General features: G+C 36.4%; 1 long non-coding RNA gene across 14 annotated transcripts; it reads right to left on the bottom strand.

Moving 5' to 3' along the window:
- Positions 1-10,349: 10,349 nt before the first annotated feature.
- On the bottom strand, positions 10,350-14,210 carry LOC145167143 (uncharacterized). 14 transcript variants are annotated; one of them, XR_013740946.1, is made up of 7 exons: positions 13,263-14,208; positions 12,796-12,861; positions 12,492-12,580; positions 11,947-12,202; positions 11,030-11,229; positions 10,837-10,915; positions 10,350-10,652 (listed from the first exon to the last, which is right to left on the bottom strand). It is a non-coding gene; the product is annotated as an uncharacterized LOC145167143 (long non-coding RNA). The 14 variants fall into 14 exon arrangements; XR_013740939.1 differs by having other exon boundaries at positions 12,492-13,293; positions 13,391-14,210; XR_013740935.1 differs by having other exon boundaries at positions 12,492-13,512; positions 13,589-14,210.
- Between the last annotated feature and the right edge of the window lie 2,802 nt (positions 14,211-17,012).

The raw sequence follows: 17,012 nt of genomic DNA, 5'->3' as shown, positions 1-17,012 counted from the left end.
ACAAAACTCTTATGAACTCACCAACTTAATTGTTCACACTTTTTTTCAAAACTACTTGTATTCTCAGGAAATCAGTGAAACAGGAAAACCAACAGCATTTTGAGGATGGGACGATAAATCGTCAAACAGTTCATTTTGTCATCATAATGTAATTGATTTTGAAACATGTAAACTTATTCCATGGTGTAACCTTTTCAATTATATTTATGATGGTTGTACTTACTTTGAGCACTATTATATTCGTTGTTGTGATACTATACATGAAGTCCTCCACCCCCGGACGTTTCCGCCATCCTTGGTTTGGGGGTGCGACAGTAATTGTTTGAATTGATGGCTCACAAAACTCCTCTCTGCTCCACTATCGAAGAGTATGCATGCATATGAGTTATTGAGAAGAAACGTACCAGTAACCACTATGGGGTCCTTGAATGCTTCTCCATGTCCTATAGCCAGGACTCTCCCCACGCCACCAGCATTAGGGGTTCGTGCCTTTGGGCAGTTTCTTTTGAAGTGCCCTGTCTCCCCACAGTCGTAACAGGCTTGACTTGCCCCCGCATTGGCGACTTGAGTGATTGGTTGAGCTGGCGCCCTACAGAAGCGAGCGGTATGCCCCTTCTTGTTGCAATTGTTGCAGTACATTTCCCGACAAGCACCGGTGTGGTGGAAATTACACTTATTGCACTTGGGAAGGTTTCCAGCATATTGCCTCTGTGGTGCTGGAGTGGCAGGAGCAGTGGCAGCACGGACAGCAACTGTCTGTTGCTTTTTGGCGGAGGCTGGTACCGACTGCTTCTTTTTGTTGTTCCAGAATTTTCTTTTATTGCTCCCCCCCCCCCCCCCGCCCCTTAGCCTGATCATGGGTGGTAGTAACAGTACCATGGTTGGCCCTATGGTCGACAAGTTGTTGTGCTAATTCCTTGGCACTGTCAAAAGTAGTGGGTTTCGAGGCCAGCACACTATCTTGAATCTGGGATGATAGCCCCCAGAGGTATCGTTCCACCTTCTTCTCTTCTGGAGTGACCATTGCTGGGCAGAGGAGTGCAAGGTCATTGAATCGGGTAGTATAAGTTTCAAGGTCTGTGCCCGACATCTTGAGGTTCCAGAGTTCTTCTTCAAGTTTTTGCACTTCACCCCTCAAGCAATACTCCTTTAGCATCAAAGCTTTCAAGTCCTCCCAGCTTATAGAGTTAGCCACTGCAGGAGTAAGTGACTTAAGTCGGCCATTCCACCAAGTGAGAGGTCTAACACACTCTCCAAGGTTCCCGGTTCTGTCTCAACCTTCCTTGATTCAAGTACGGATCCTCTGCTTCCAGTAGTATGGGCCCATACTACCTTCCACATTTATCCGTACTTTCCTCAAGGACTGTCTCGACTTCACCAGGTCCCTTAACCAATATCCCTTTCCATCTAGTCTCATCCCAGGCTTTCCTGGGGTACTCTCTGACCTACTCTCCGCCATCAGCTGCACTAGGAGTCCCTACTTCCCTTCCCTAACTAGCTTGCGAGTACTGTTAAATAATCTCTCACTAGTTAGTTAAAGTTAGCCAGGACCCTTTAAGCACAAAGCAAGCAGCATTCGTGCATCGAGTAACCGCATCAGGCATAACCTAATCAGGCTATCCTATTGCTGACTAAACAGTCCTAGCATACAGCTCGTACAACAGGCATACAAGGCATCCTCCTAGATCCTTAGCCCTAATCTAGCATGCAGTTCTCAGAATCATATACATCAGGCATACAAGGCATCCTCCTAGATCCTTAGCCCTAATCTAGCATGCAGTTCTCAGAATCATATATCATATAACTTATTATAACAAGTATGGGTATCTTGGGGAAAACTTACTTGAGCTCGGCTGGTCGCACGCATCACACACCTTGTTCTTTCTCAAAACCCTTTGACTCAGATTTTAGAAAACCATTTTCTTTGTAAAAATCTTTTGAATCCCTCGGTTTGAGTCCAGACACTCCCGAGGGTGTGTCCGAATCCCTCAAACCAGGGCGCTGATACCAACTTGTAACATCCCAATTTTCAAGTCCAAAAATTTCTTTTTAATTAACTGTCTCATAAAAACATTCATAAGAAAATACTGTGAAAACACGTCATCTCATAAAACAATGTATCATGTCTGAAAACCCAAGTCATAAAATAATAACATATCAGAGTACAATCCCATAAAACTCCATGCGGAAATCATGTGTGTGTGTGATGCGCTGCTACACTGCCGGCTCCTTCCCCTTAGACGAAGAGGTACCTGAAACCCAAAACTAAAACTGTAAGCACAAAGCTTAGTGAGTTCGCCCATCATACCACATACCATACAATATCATCGGTATCTTTCAACCGGTAATCATCGTCGGTATCTTTCAACCGGTAATCATCATCGGTATCTTTCAACCGGTAATCATCATCGGTATCTTTCAACCGGTAATCATCATCGGTATCTTTCAACCGGTAACTGTCATCGGTATCTTTCAACCGGTAACTGGGGACTATTCCACCCCTTACCACTAGCATACAACAACAAGATATAAACATACAGTCAGGCATATCCGGGTACTGACCTACCCTTCGGTCCTAAGGACCGTTGTCAGGGAAACTAATCCCTATTATACACGTAACATATCATACAGATAAAACTCATGACCAAAGCACATAACCAGACCAAGATAATTATCACAAAGACAATCATCTTCTAAATACCCCTCTTTGGTGGGCCGGCATTGTGGCCTTAGACCCACCCCTACTGGAAGGTAACTCACCTCGTACGAGTAGCTGCTGATACTCTGTGCAGGAAACCTCTGTCCGCTACTGCTCCAGAAATCCTCCGGCTACAATCCCCACAAAACACTCAGTCAGAATCTGATATCCACTCTTAGGGTAAAATGACTATTTTACCCCCAACCAAGTCCAAGTCAAAGTCAACTTCCAGTTGACCCGGCTCGCCGAGTTGGGCCGTCAACTCGTCGAGTCCCTTCCCTTTACTCGTCCTTATCCACGACTCGACTCGTCGAGTTTGGCAACGACTCGACGAGTTCCCCTTCTTTACGAACATCAATGAACCTTCATCCGAGTCGTATGAACAACTCGTCGAGTTTACCTTCAGCTGATGAACAAGTCCTGACCTTGACTCGCCGACTTGTATGAACAACTCGTCGAGTTCATCTTCAAACATAAGAAGATTGCCTTGGACTCGCCGAGTCTGTTCTAGCACTCGTCGAGTCCCATGAACTCCAGGTCTAAAATTAAGTCCAATGCGTTGGGTCACTCTTTTTGTCCTGCTACAACCCTTCTAACACCCAACTGAGTTCTTTGACCCTCAATAGATATGGGACTCACAGCCTTGGACTCGTCGAGTCCCAAGAACGGACTCGCCGAGTCGATAACGTCCACACCCTAAATCCTCGATTTCTGATGTACAACACTTGTCTAAATGATAGATCCAAGCCCCTAAGCTCGATCTAGCACGTAAAGTTACAAACTTTACGTGCATGCATGGGACTTTTGAGCCAAAAAGGCTCTAAAATGTCTCTTTTGTTGCATGGGGCCTTCCTTGGGTGCAAAAGCAACCCAAATCTGCCTTGTGACTCTCCCCAAGTGCTAGATCCGAAGTCTTGACCCCCAACCATGTTTACAATCATGGTTGGCTATCTCATATGGCTTAAAAAGCCCTAAATCTTCCCCAAAAAGGGATCTAACAAACAAGCAAGCAAGGTACAGACTTTATACCTTTCAAAGACTGCAAATGATGAACCAAACTGGAATCCTTTAGTCTCCTCTTGATCCTTCTATGCTCTTCCACCTTCCTTGAGCTCAAAACCCACAAAAATCACTCAAAAGCCTTAGATCTTGCACCAACACTTAGGGTTTGCTATGGAGGGTTTATGGGAGCATAAAGGGGCGATGGAGGCTGTATAAGGTTGTTTAAATAGGGTGCAAACCCTCATATTAGGGTTTTGTCCAGTTAGAGCCTACTCGTCGAGTCCGGGACCCGACTCGACGAGTCCATCACTTAAATCTCGCGTCTCATCCCGCTTCTACTCTGCGAGTTGGGCCTTCAACTCGCCGAGTCCCAGGCCAAAAATGCAACTTTACTTAAATGAAATACATACCAGGAACCAGGTGCTATAGAGCATGTATGCATGTACTTATACTTTTAACAAGAAGCCGTTTACTTTCCAAAAGTATAATCATTTGAAAATGTTTAATCAGAGACTTTCAGTCCCAAATGAGTTTATAGTTTGTATATCTTAAGTGGTTCGATATACTTAGTTCACTATAAACATTGCTCTGATACCAATCTGTCACACCCCCAAACAAAGGATGGTGGAAACGTCCGGGGGTGGAGGACTTCATGTATAGTATCATAACAACAATTTCAATAGTGATCAAAGTAAACACAACCAACATATATATAATTGAAAAAGTTACACCATAGTAAGTTTACATGTTTCCAAATCAATTACATTATGTTGACAAAAATGAAATGTTTGACGGCTTAACGTCCCATCCTTAAAAGCGCTTGTTTACCTGTTTATTTATTCCCTGAGAATACAAGTAGTTTGAAAGAGTGTCAACAATTAAGTTGGTGAGTTCATAAGCTTTTGAATGTAGTGATGAAAACCTTTTCCTTTGTAAAAGTAATGTTTGTTCCAGAAAAATCCAATATTTTCCTTAGAGTGTGAATTGCAGCCTTAAATCCAAAGACCAAAATGTACAAGTAATTTCCATACTTATAGTAAAACAATGCAAGTTTAAATTGACATAAACTCGTTTGATTTAATGAAATTCTCGTAATTCCTATGAGTTGTTAATACTTTATGTGAGTTATTATAACCATACTATGACCTAGATGGCCTGAAACGACGTTCTTCAGGCGTCGGAAATGTTATGACATTTGTCACGCGTAGACCTTGAGGTCCTACTGTAGCTAACAGCAAGGTGTGGGGTGTCAAGCCCAATATAGATCTATACACAACTATCACGCTCTCCCTCAAAGAGACTATGGTTACAATACAGGACTTATAGTGCATTGCTTGAAAAGTAACATGAAGCGAATGTCTCACAATTTAGTCATTAACGGATTTACGTGAAGTGAATGAAAACCCTTTTTGTGTAAATGAAACCTCTAGTAATGAACTTGTTGTGTAGTGCATCATAAACTATACCTATTATAGTTTATCAAATGATAGTAGTAGTAGTGAACATAAACTATACTTACAATAGTTTATCAAAATGTTTGAATGCAATGGATATAAACTTTGTTTATTTTAAATAAATTACCATATTTGTGGAGGTAAAAATCCATTTGTTTTCTATTGTATGTCTATATCCCAAGACAAAATGACATATAATATAACACATATATGCACATAATGATACACACCTTGCTCAACAAGTTACAAGGTGTAAGTGAAATAGATAACATTTTTCTAGTGTTAACATTTCTATTCATGTTTTTAGAAGATTCATAGAAAAATCATTAAAAGTCCAAATCAGAATCTGTAAATTCTGAGAGTTTGGAAAATGTGTCTAGTTTGTTCATAAATTTTATTATGATTTTTAGTGGCTTCTCACTTGTGTGAAAAAGTCCATATTCACAGACTGGTCCGGATTTGTTCTTGAAATGATAGGCAGTTTTGTAAAAATCACCATAAATTGTAGAAAAATCGTATGGTGATGTGCAAGTAGTCATTTTAAAGGTATGAACCTGAACTATTTGCACCTAATACAGTTTTGAAAACTAAAATGTTTAAGTTGACCAAAACAGTTCGTGAATGGAGTTAAACTTTTCTCATGAAAGCTGTTGGGTGAGTTTAGTTGTGTTCTTGGTGTTTTAACTTGTATTCCCCCCCCCCCCCCCTTAAAACTTAAGAAAAACATGAAAAGATAAGGGTATGAACTCACCTTGAGTGATTTCAGAGGATGGATGATGAAGAAATTAGGTGTTCAACTCAAGAACACTTAGAAGATGCTTGAAGATTCGAAGATCTAACACACATATGATGATGTTTGTGTAAGATATCTATGATTTAGGTAGAAAGAAGGAGAAATAATCATATGAGGAGTGATATTACTTACTAGGAGTAGATGAAGAGCTTTTGATCAGCCTTAGACTTTTCGATATTAGAGAGAGATAGTGAGAGAGAATGAGTTTTTGCTTTTTGGTGAAGTGTGAGTGAAATGGGAGGAGAGATGAGGGTCTTACTATCCTTATGTCAAGGCACTTGGCTGAAAAGAGTGGGAAAAGGACAATGAAATGACCAGGTATGGTGGAATAGTAACTAGGGATGGTCTTGGAGTGGGTATGGGAGGTGACTTGTGTCCTTGCCCAAAGGATAAGTCAACACTTCACTCCATATCTTACCCACTATATTTTTAGTCTTAGATATTGATTACCCTCAAAATGTGATTAGATTATGAAAATATGGGGTCTTATATGTCAAAATATAAGTGTGGGTGAAAATCCCGCGTTAAAATCACGAAAAACAGGCTCAAAACGCTAAAAATATTGAAAACCGGGTAAAAGTTGCGAATTTCCGAAGTTCAGGGTCGGAGGTTCGGTCCTAGCCACTAGAACCTAAAGTAGATGGGAACCGAGAGTAGGGTTCGGTTGTATTGGAACCGAGAGATCTCGTAGGCGACTCATCAGAAGGGACCGAAGGTAGTATTCTCGGACCGAAGGTGGCACTCTCGGACCGAAGGTGGAGTTTCGGTCTCTTAGTAGGTTCGGTTCAGGAAGGTGGTTTCGGTTCTCAAGAGGTTTCGGTTCCTTAAGGGAGGTTCGGTTCCTAAGAAGGTTCGGCTACTTAAGAGAGGTTCGGTTCCTAAGAAGGTTCGGCTCCTTAAGAGGGTTCGGCTCCTTAAGGCTGTTTTTCGCATAAACTTCCGTTTTCGAGCGGTTTTCGACTAAATTAAGGGTCGGGATGCCCCGAGTGATTATAAGAAGTTGAGAGAGATTTGGGAGAGATTTGACATACTTAGAGAGATTTGGCATACTTAGAGAGATTTGGGAGAGATTTCACATACTTGGAGAGATTTGGCATACTTAGAGAGATTTGGGAGAGATTTCACATACTTGGAGAGATTTTGCATACTTAGAGAGATTTGGGAGAGATTTCACATACTTGGAGAGATTTGGCATACTTAGAGAGATTTGGGAGAGATTTCACATACTTGGAGAGATTTGGCATACTTAGAGAGATTTGGGAGAGATTTCACATACTTGGAGAGATTGAGTGAAAGAGATTGGGAGAGACTTCTTTTGTGACCTTTTTGAGTGTTTGGCTTTGTAACGCAAGGTCCGTAAACCCCGTTAAGCCATGTTTAAGAGTCTCACACACCCCCGAAGGGTATGTAATAGTGTTTTATCGCTTTGCTACATCACTTACCCCGATTAGGGCTCAAGAATCCTACACATACGAACTTTCCAATTGATGACTTCTTATTAAAATAGCGAATTGTACAATAATTACATAACGTAAACCCTACTATACAAGAGTTAGTAGAGTTGACCGGTTTGACTTGTTGACTTTATTTGACTTTGACTTGACCAGAATTTGACGGTTGTCACACTCTTGGAATAAACTGTACCAATCTACCAAGAATTACATCAGTACCTTTATATGTGGGAAACTATACATACATATCTAATTATAGGATTTGGAATTTTAGCATTTGGAGCTCTAATGAATTTATTATGACTTTTTCAAGACAATGCATGAAATCTGTGACAACATGGACCAGCCTAAGAAGATTGCCAATTTTACCCCTCAAGGAGTTGGAATTTCGAAATGTGATTCAAAGTTTGAAGAAACTAGACAAACTAAGATTTCCAGAAAACTAAGTCTCATGATTTTTAGATGTTCTTATTGACCTGCACGAATTTTAGAAGTTGGAGGACAGATTTGGGAAAATTGATCATAATAGCTTTTAAATCACTTTTGGTGTTCTATTAAGGACTTAATGGTTAAGCCTTAAGTTTATCACTTTTTATATGATTGTTGGTTACTTATTAGGCTATTAAGATATGAAATTCAATTTAACCTAAGGGCCTTAATGCGTGGCTTAATGAGGGTTCAAAGTTAAGGATTTTCACATAAAATGCTACTTTTTCATTGAGGCATTTCATCGAACACTTGTTGTTCATAAAAAATCTATACAAATATCAACTTTACTAGCTATTGTGATTGTGTGTGTAATTATAGATATTAATAAATTGATTGAAATTCGATGGATGTTAAGATATATAAAAGTAAAAAATAACCTACCTTTGGAAGATATGAAATCACAGAAGCATTTAACTTCCTCCCCAACACAATTGTGAGTCTAATAGCTCTCAAAATGCGACAACTTCACGAGAAGAAGCTCCGATCTTAATCAGTGTCGTGATTTCTTTTAAATCCGTGAGCCAATTTCACATGATTAACGTATTCGGATTCTCAATTCGAAACAGTAGATAATAAACAAAGCTTGCGTTCGTTCCTAAAGCGTATACACATATCTTTTCTAAAATCAATCGATTAATAACACATTATCGAAATCAAATCCATCAATAATAAAAAAATATGATCAAACAAACAATCATAGAGATCAAAATTTAGATAGATTCTTACACTGTAACACGGAAGGAGTCATAGATGAAACCGAATTTGAAGGAGATGCTAGAACTTGTTGTTCTTTCATTTCAACATCTTCTAAGAGGTTATATGGTGGGGGAAGCAACGAAGAGATCTGGCCTCCGAAGGTGGTGATGTGACGAAGAGATCTCCGGTTGTTATCGATTGATCTCCGGCGATAATAATGGTTTCCGGCACCCATGGTGGCATAATATGGTGGGGAGAGAATGACATAATATGGTGGGGGAAGTTACGTGGGTAATTTGTATTTGAATAACAAACACGCGTGTTTCTAAAAAATGTTCTCAAATGTTCTCACTGGAAAAATGTTCTCATTGGAACATAACTCTATATATATATATATATATATATATATATATATATATATATATATATATATATATATATATACTAGCCGTTTACCCGCGCCAAGCGACGTGTGCGAATAGTTTTTCTGAAACTAGTTTCTAGAGACGATTAATTTTTGTGTAAATAGTTTATTACATATAAACAGTTATCGATAAAAGTCATGCTACCAAAAACGAAATAAATAAGAATTAAAAATGAAAAGTTTGGATTCTTTACAAATGTACGAACACATGATTGATTGTGCATTATTAATCGTGCAACATTTTTTATACACCACATTTGATGTATATAGACTTCACTGCCGATGAATTGTTTGTCATGTTTCACTAATACTTTTGTATTGACACATGATATCCCTTTGAATAATGTCATCTAAAGTTGGTCATGCGAGAAATCGATTCTGGTAAATACCTATATATGGAATTGTTTGTCCCCGAGCTTTATTGATTTTCATAGTGAAAAATAATCGAATTGGAAATTGTTTTCTCTTCAGCTTGAATGTGAACATGTCATCTTTAGACGGACGTAGAGGAATCATTGGTAAACATACCCTCGTTCCACCAAATGGGAACCTCACCCCAGTGATATATTTCATTATTTGGTCAACCACCTCTGACGCATGTCTTTTAGCCATCGATGCTTTGTCCCATATGATTACTTTTGCAGTCTGAAGCAGTTGAGCAGTACCACTTTGTCTTGTAATCTTGCAGACCGAGTTATTTTCAAGATTAAGAGGAATTTTAATATAGAGTGAGTTGTATGTAGAATGAGTTTGGGAAATATGTGGTTGTTGTGTATTTAATAATAGATATAGAACCATAAAAAATACATAGTTTTATATAAATCAAATCTAATAAATTCAAATTTCTTATTATGTGTTTTCTTCCGCCTTGTAATGTTCTTATCGATTGAAACTAACTACTTTTATTTAATTATACTATCGGACCGGATAAAATTTCAAGGATGTGTATCCGATTATATGTAACTAAATCAACCACAAATTCTTTCGCTATGTATGTTTGTACATATAAGATTCCTTTATATGACTCCAAAATTGAAATTTCTATCTAGCGGAGAAAAAACAACATTTATATAGAATAATCCAAAAAGATAGAAAACAAATAGCAACGACCAATACTAAAAAGATTATAAAATATATACATTTAAAACTCAGTCAACTCCCAATTAATCTGATCTTCGTCAATTTGTGAATATAATATGTTTTTAGTGTGATCATACACAACGTCAATTACAAATTTTATGTTTAAATTCTATTTTCATTATTTTTTCATTTTTGTTTGTAAATCAAGTATGGACTTATCCAATTACGTTGTATGGGTGGGAACGCTAAGAAAGAAAAGGAATTGAAGAGAAAATATGAGAATATACAGAAATATTTTAAAAAAGTTCAACAAAACTATATTGTTTTTGTAGGTCCTATATGTAAGTTTAGATAGATGATAACCACTTAAGACACTTCTTATTTGTGTCATCATCTCAATAAAACTCAATCAACAGATCTCTTTGTGCATATCCACGTAACCCAATAGCTAGTTCTGGTGCATTTTTGGTGTTGACATTTTTGCCCATGGCCAGTTTTTTCAAAAGATCTGTTAATTCTTTGAGTGCTGTTGTTTTTTCATAAGCCTTGTAACCGTTCACCAACTCTGCAAAAAAAAGAGAATTCATATTTATATAATTTATATAACATGCTTATGCTTAATACCATGAAAAAGTTGGGAAACAAAGGGCATTTGCTTATATATACCAACTACAAAAGAAACATGAAACCATGAGACAACAGGTATTGGGGTTTTCAAATATTAAAATAGTCATGATACATGGCTAAACCTTTCACTTATCATCGAATCATTTATCATCAATTGCTTCCATGTAATCATCCTCTTTCAGATGCTTGAAGTTCCATGATCTGTTTATCAATTAAAATTATGAGCATAATCAAATTTAAAGATTCAACAAATACTTACACCAAACCAAATTAACTGGTAATAAGGTTAAAAAAAAGATCATATGTGTAGCATACCTAGAGGATTTAGTGATTTTGGGAGTCAGATTGCAAACTACAATGCCCAAAGTTTACCATATCAAGATTCTATATTTCAATTTGACATCATGATAACTGTCCCATACTTTTTCAATCATATTTTCTCTAACCATTCTGTAGTCCACTTTCCACCATTGACCTGCAATTATACTTCCATCATCAATCCAACCCTCTATTGCCTGCACACATAATACACAAGCTCACAAGGTTATTTTGTAAAAAAAAAAAAGTTGTAGCCCTCTCATCTATTCTTTTTTTCTTTTCCATTGGGTTAAATAACTTTTATACACCTGTATCATCAAGCAAAAAAAGTTGATTTAAAATTTTTACGTAATTATTTCATAAGAAACGATAGAACTCGTTAGCTACCTATTTTATTCCTTTATTATATAAATCTGTAAAGAACCAAAACTTTGTTAGTTCTTTTAAATCAACATTTCAAGAAAAGGATGATTAATAAATGAAACTTTGAAGCAAGAAAAGAACATTTGAGAAAAGGAAATAATGAACCCTTGATGGGAATCGATTCAAATAATGTTCAAATAATCAGGATTAAGTTTAGATACAGCAAAAGACATAAATAAGCAAGAAAATAATGTTCAAAGAAATTATTTTTGTTGGATGTTGGTTTAATCTTCAATTCAACACAATAAATCAACACATAAACATATACCTCCATTGTCGATGGTTATTTCAAGTTTTCTAAATGTCAGTACATATGAATAGAAAACTAATAGTTTCTTTGAAAAAGATCAAAAATCAATAAATCTAAAAGTTTATCTGAAAAGAACCATATCCAATTCAAAACCTGTGATTTTTTACTAAAATAGTTGATTTGAAGATTCAAATAATCAGGATTAAGTTTAGATACAACAAAAGACATAAATATTACTTACTATTGCAATCATACCAAGAAATAGGAATCGATCAAGGCCTTGCTTAAAGATAAAATCGATGGTGGTGGTTGTTTAGTAGCAGGTTCCCATGAGAAATTTTGCAACATGACTTATTTAAATGCTTCAATAGCAGGAAGTACCATAACTTGATTGGGTTAGGTCAAACAGCCATTGAATAGAATTGAAGTAATTCCCCAATTGCAAAAAGTCATATAAAAGTGTCTAGTGATACTTGTTGCTGGTGAAATTTGTTTACCTGCAAATCCAAACCAGAAAATAGACTGTAAAACACACACACACACACACACACACACAAAGTTAAACAGATCCTATACAGATAGTTTGAAATAAAACATATACCTATAAATCAAACCCAAATGTTCCTAATACCACTAAGAACACATGAACCAAATTTTTGAAAGAAAGCCTAAACATGCGTTCGAATTAAAGCACTGGAATCATTCAAATTCATACCAATCAAAAAAAAATCTTGAAAATCAAAAACTAAAACGAAATTTAAAATCGACAACAACATAGTTAGAAACCTGGGTGAAGAGGGCGGTTAATGGCTGTGACTTTCTAGCCTTCTTGTTCTCGAAAGAAATCAATAACTATAACACGGTATGGATGGACCCTAAAATCAAAAGCATTTGTAGGAACTACGATTGGAAATAAATCGAACCAAAAATAAAAAGTATATGGGTAAACAAAATCTAAGATTTGTTTGCAAAACCTGAATCCAAATACAAATAACTTCTTTTTTTATCTTGAAGAAACCCAAAGATGAATAGATTGTTCAAATGCCAAAATAGATCATGTGTGTCATCAGAAGAAGAATAAGAAACATACCTAGTTCGCATAAAATGAAAGTTACCAAATCAGATCGTGTGGACCCACCAAGGTATAGTCAATTATCTTCCAAAACCAACATCAGAAACCACCAGACCAAAGTGAAAAACACAAAAACATTCAATTAGAGTTAAAAATACACGATCAGGCTGGCTCAAATTTGAATCGATGGTGAGAGAGGGTGAGAGAGATGTTATATAAATTATAACATGTAAGTGGAGTTATGCTGATTACGTTTGTAGCATGAGTGAGTTAGTGAGTGGTTTCGATTAGGTCTCTCTAACGATAATAGATGGTGGGAGTGGTCGGCGGTACTGGAGGTGCAGGGCAGGTGGAGAAAGGTGAAGATTTGAAACATATAAAGAGATCAAAACGAAATCTAGTTGGGATTTCTTCAATATAAGAGATGAAAAGGAAATTCAGTTATAATTTGTTCAATATAAGAGACGAAAAAGACGTTTTTTTACCTGAGCAGAGAATGGCAGTGGTACAGTGGTTCTTCAAGAGACATAGATCAAGTGAGATAGAGAGGATATATGGTATGATTTAGTTTGCCCTAAACAAAAAAAATACAAAATCGGTAAAATAAACAAACCTGATGAACCAAATGCAAAAATGACTTCTTTTTGGTCGGCGGTGGAGGTTTAGACGATAATCATTGATGGAGAGGCACTGATTTGAATGTGTCTTCAAGTTTATATCAACAATGAACAGAAACTACAGAGATGTGAGGAAATTTCGAGATAAGGGAATGAGCCACATCAAAACAAAGCAAAATCATACCATATCTGACCTTCAAACACAGATTTAGATCAACCCACATACAGTTTTTTGGGTTTAATCAAGATTTAGTTCCCAATTAGAACCAAAAACGCAAAATATTAAAGAAAAGCTACATGGATTAAATTCATCTGCCTTCAATCAACGAGGAGTCAACATCGTTTTAATGGATGAAGCGACGGCACATAGAACCTTAGGTTTTGAGAGGGTGATGTCTATGAGGACAACACTGAGATCCTGATGGTTGAATAAAGATAGAGAGAGATCTTACTGACGTGTAGCAACGGCGGAAGTGTGTTGGTGGCCGGTGGCAGTAGATGGTAGCAAACAGCGCATCGTTTGAAGGAGGTGGTTCGGTGTTAGAGACGTAGGCGGAGGAGGGCAGATGTGGAACCTTAACTGGGTCGGTGGGAGAAAATGAGAAGTCTGAGATAAGGAAGGGCATATGGGTTTTCTGGAGGACGGAGGTTGAAGAGGGCATCTGGGTTTTCTGGATTTAAGAGAGGAAAGAAGGGGGGAATGTTAAAGAGAGATGGCGATGGTGAATAGTTGAAGGCAACATCGTGTTGACTGAAATGAGAGAGGAGATGCAATATAGAGTGTACCTCTTGTTGACCGATTCCATCTGCTGAATGTGAGGAAATGCCCCCATTTCATTTTGACTGATTCACGTTTTGGAAGAGTTTGTTCCACTTGAGACCCGCTTAGCTTTACCTTATCAGTTTGACCGAATTACTTATTATGTAATGCATAAAGTTGTTGTAAATGCTGCTTTAAGGGATGTACCTAGTAAAATTCAGCAAAACATGATAAATGTTTATTAAGGTATATATATATATATATATATATATATATATATATATATTATCATAAATGAAAGATTTCTTGAATTATCAATATGATAAACTAAATTTGTTGACATTAATTTTAAATACATAACATAAATCAATATATCAAAAAACTACAAAAAAAAAGAGTGTAAAATTTTAAAGATAAAGTTCTCTATTCTAATAAAACAGTACCTATGATCCACGTGTCATTGGCTTGGCATCCCCCCATATACTTTTCCCGCTTATAGTTTCTATGTTAATTACCAAGCATACCCTTTCCTTCAACTCCCAGTCTGGCATATTCCTTGAGAGTCGCATATCATTAACAACTGATTTGAATGAAATTAGGACGTAATCACTATAAATCGGAAAGCAAATCTTCTCCGACTTTGAATTCATTTCCCCACCGCTCCTCCTCTCTTATATTTCTCACACTCTGATGTTTATGTGGCCTATTCTTTCTATTTTCCTCTTTTTCAATCCAAAATCCACTCCCAAAAAACTCCCTCTCAGTACTTTCGAAGGATTCCCAGTTAAACATTTCAGTTTGAGTTTGATTATGCTAAGATTGGGCCTACTTAGAGAAAGAAGACATATGACTAAGCAATCAGGTCCGATTGAAGAAGAGACGACAAATTGTTAATGTGAATGTTCCAATTTCTTGATTGTAAATTGTTATGATTTTTCTTTAATAGGTTTCTTTATAACAATTCAGAAATTAATCAGATGGTTCCTCTATTCAACCTCAACTCATGGTTTAGTGAGGAATCATTGAATCGATATCATGTCATCCATCTCTTTTTGGTTTTGATTTTTAATGTATAAGATCGAATTGCATCTTGGTATTATCATCGTTTTCATCAATGCACGCCAAGTGTTTGACAAAATGCCACATTGAATCAATTTCATGTATTCCTTTTATTTCTTTGTCTCTACAGTACCGACATACACATACAAACATGGCTATTTTTTTCTTTATTTTTGGAGCAAGGATTCTGTTATGGTACTATCCTACATGGTGCATAAGCGTGATTTATTGGGAAGTTTCAATCAAGTCATTATCAAGATGTAGGTCTCCATAAATAATGGGGTTTACAGTTTAAATATAAAATTTAGTGAATAATTTATGATTATGTATCAAGAAAGGGAATTTGTTCTTCAAGTATCACCTTACTCTGTTCCTCTTTACTTCTGGTCACATTTATGGCAGTTTGCTCGGATTTAAAGAGAGAAAGAGGAGTACCAACGTCTGTCATAGAGTAGGCCATCATCTTTGAAGAGCTCTTTTTCTATTCAGATTTAGAGAGAGAAAGAGTGGACTAAGTCTGAAAGCTTCATCCAGGTGATCATCTTTTTCCTTGATGTTGCCAACCAATATTAACATTTGAAATCTATTCACATTTGAAATATATTCGTTATATGGGTCTATATTTGTGAAAATTGGATCTACGTTTTTAACATGTTTAACTCATCCAAATGACAAAAAAAAAACAAAAACAAAAAAAAAAACAAAAATGGTCAAATTTACCAAAAAGTCCAAAATGGCCATATTTGATTAGATTCTAGAAAAAAATAACAATACTTTAAAACAAGGATCATCAATGTAATTTTCACTAACAAGGAATACCCTTGGATCCGTCTCAATCCTGCTGGAGGGTATTTTCAGCATATATATGTCATGGTCTGTTGCTGCTTCTGCTTTCAAATTTTATGCATGTTAAGATTTGCTGCTGCTATCTTTAGTTGGTTCTTATAGATGCTTAGATGAAAGTTCATGGCTCAAGTTAGAAAGACGTCAAGTTTTTACCATATTTATTATAAGTCGTTTCACACAAATAATATATTTTTTTGTATGTTAAACTTTCTTATTTTTTTTCTTTCTAAGAGGTGTTTTGAATGACTAATTATATAACTAGAACATAGTCCTTTTTTTTTACAAAGACAGTGTTTCTTTTGGTTTTGCAGGTGGTTATATTATATGTGTTGATGCCATGTGGCATCTCCTAAGCCCCAACCAGCTTCTTATCCCGCCCAAAATATGAAATTGAAATTCCGGTTATGCCCTTGTGCTACTTAAAAATTCGGTTGTTCATTCCTGATTCGGTGCAATTAAACAATAGAAACAGTCATAATATTCCCACAAAATCAGGAAAAATAATTCTAGTTATTGCAAAACTTACTCATATTTACCTGCCATTTAATTCGTATCCTTTTAAACTGGGTGTCTACTTCTCATTCCAAAACAAAAGTATTTTTAATTATGTTAGTGTATGTGTGTTGTGTGTGTTTCTATTGTGTTGTGTTTCAAACCATTTTCCAGAAAAATATAAAATGGACAACAAACTTTGTATCATATATAGAAATAGCATTGTACTTTGAATGACCATTCCTGAAAATAAATGGAAATAGTTCAAAAAGTTTATGTATTTTCATTGTTTGACAAATGGTAACATTAAAGCTTTTAAAACATTTTTAATAAGTTTTTGTTTTTCACTTTTACCAATTTTAGCTTTGTACTTTGAATTTATGATTGTTGAACCAAATTGTCAAACTTTTCTTAATTTTTGTTCCCGAGTCAGAATACTCTTTAAAAAATAATTATATGTT

Source organism: Lactuca virosa, chromosome 3 (assembly GCF_052849685.1).
Source record: "Lactuca virosa cultivar CGN04683 chromosome 3, Lactuca_virosa_CGN04683_v6, whole genome shotgun sequence".
Classification (NCBI taxonomy): domain Eukaryota; kingdom Viridiplantae; phylum Streptophyta; class Magnoliopsida; order Asterales; family Asteraceae; genus Lactuca; species Lactuca virosa.
The sequence above is the reverse complement of the archived record's forward strand: the minus strand, read 5'-3'. Positions and strand labels throughout refer to the sequence as shown.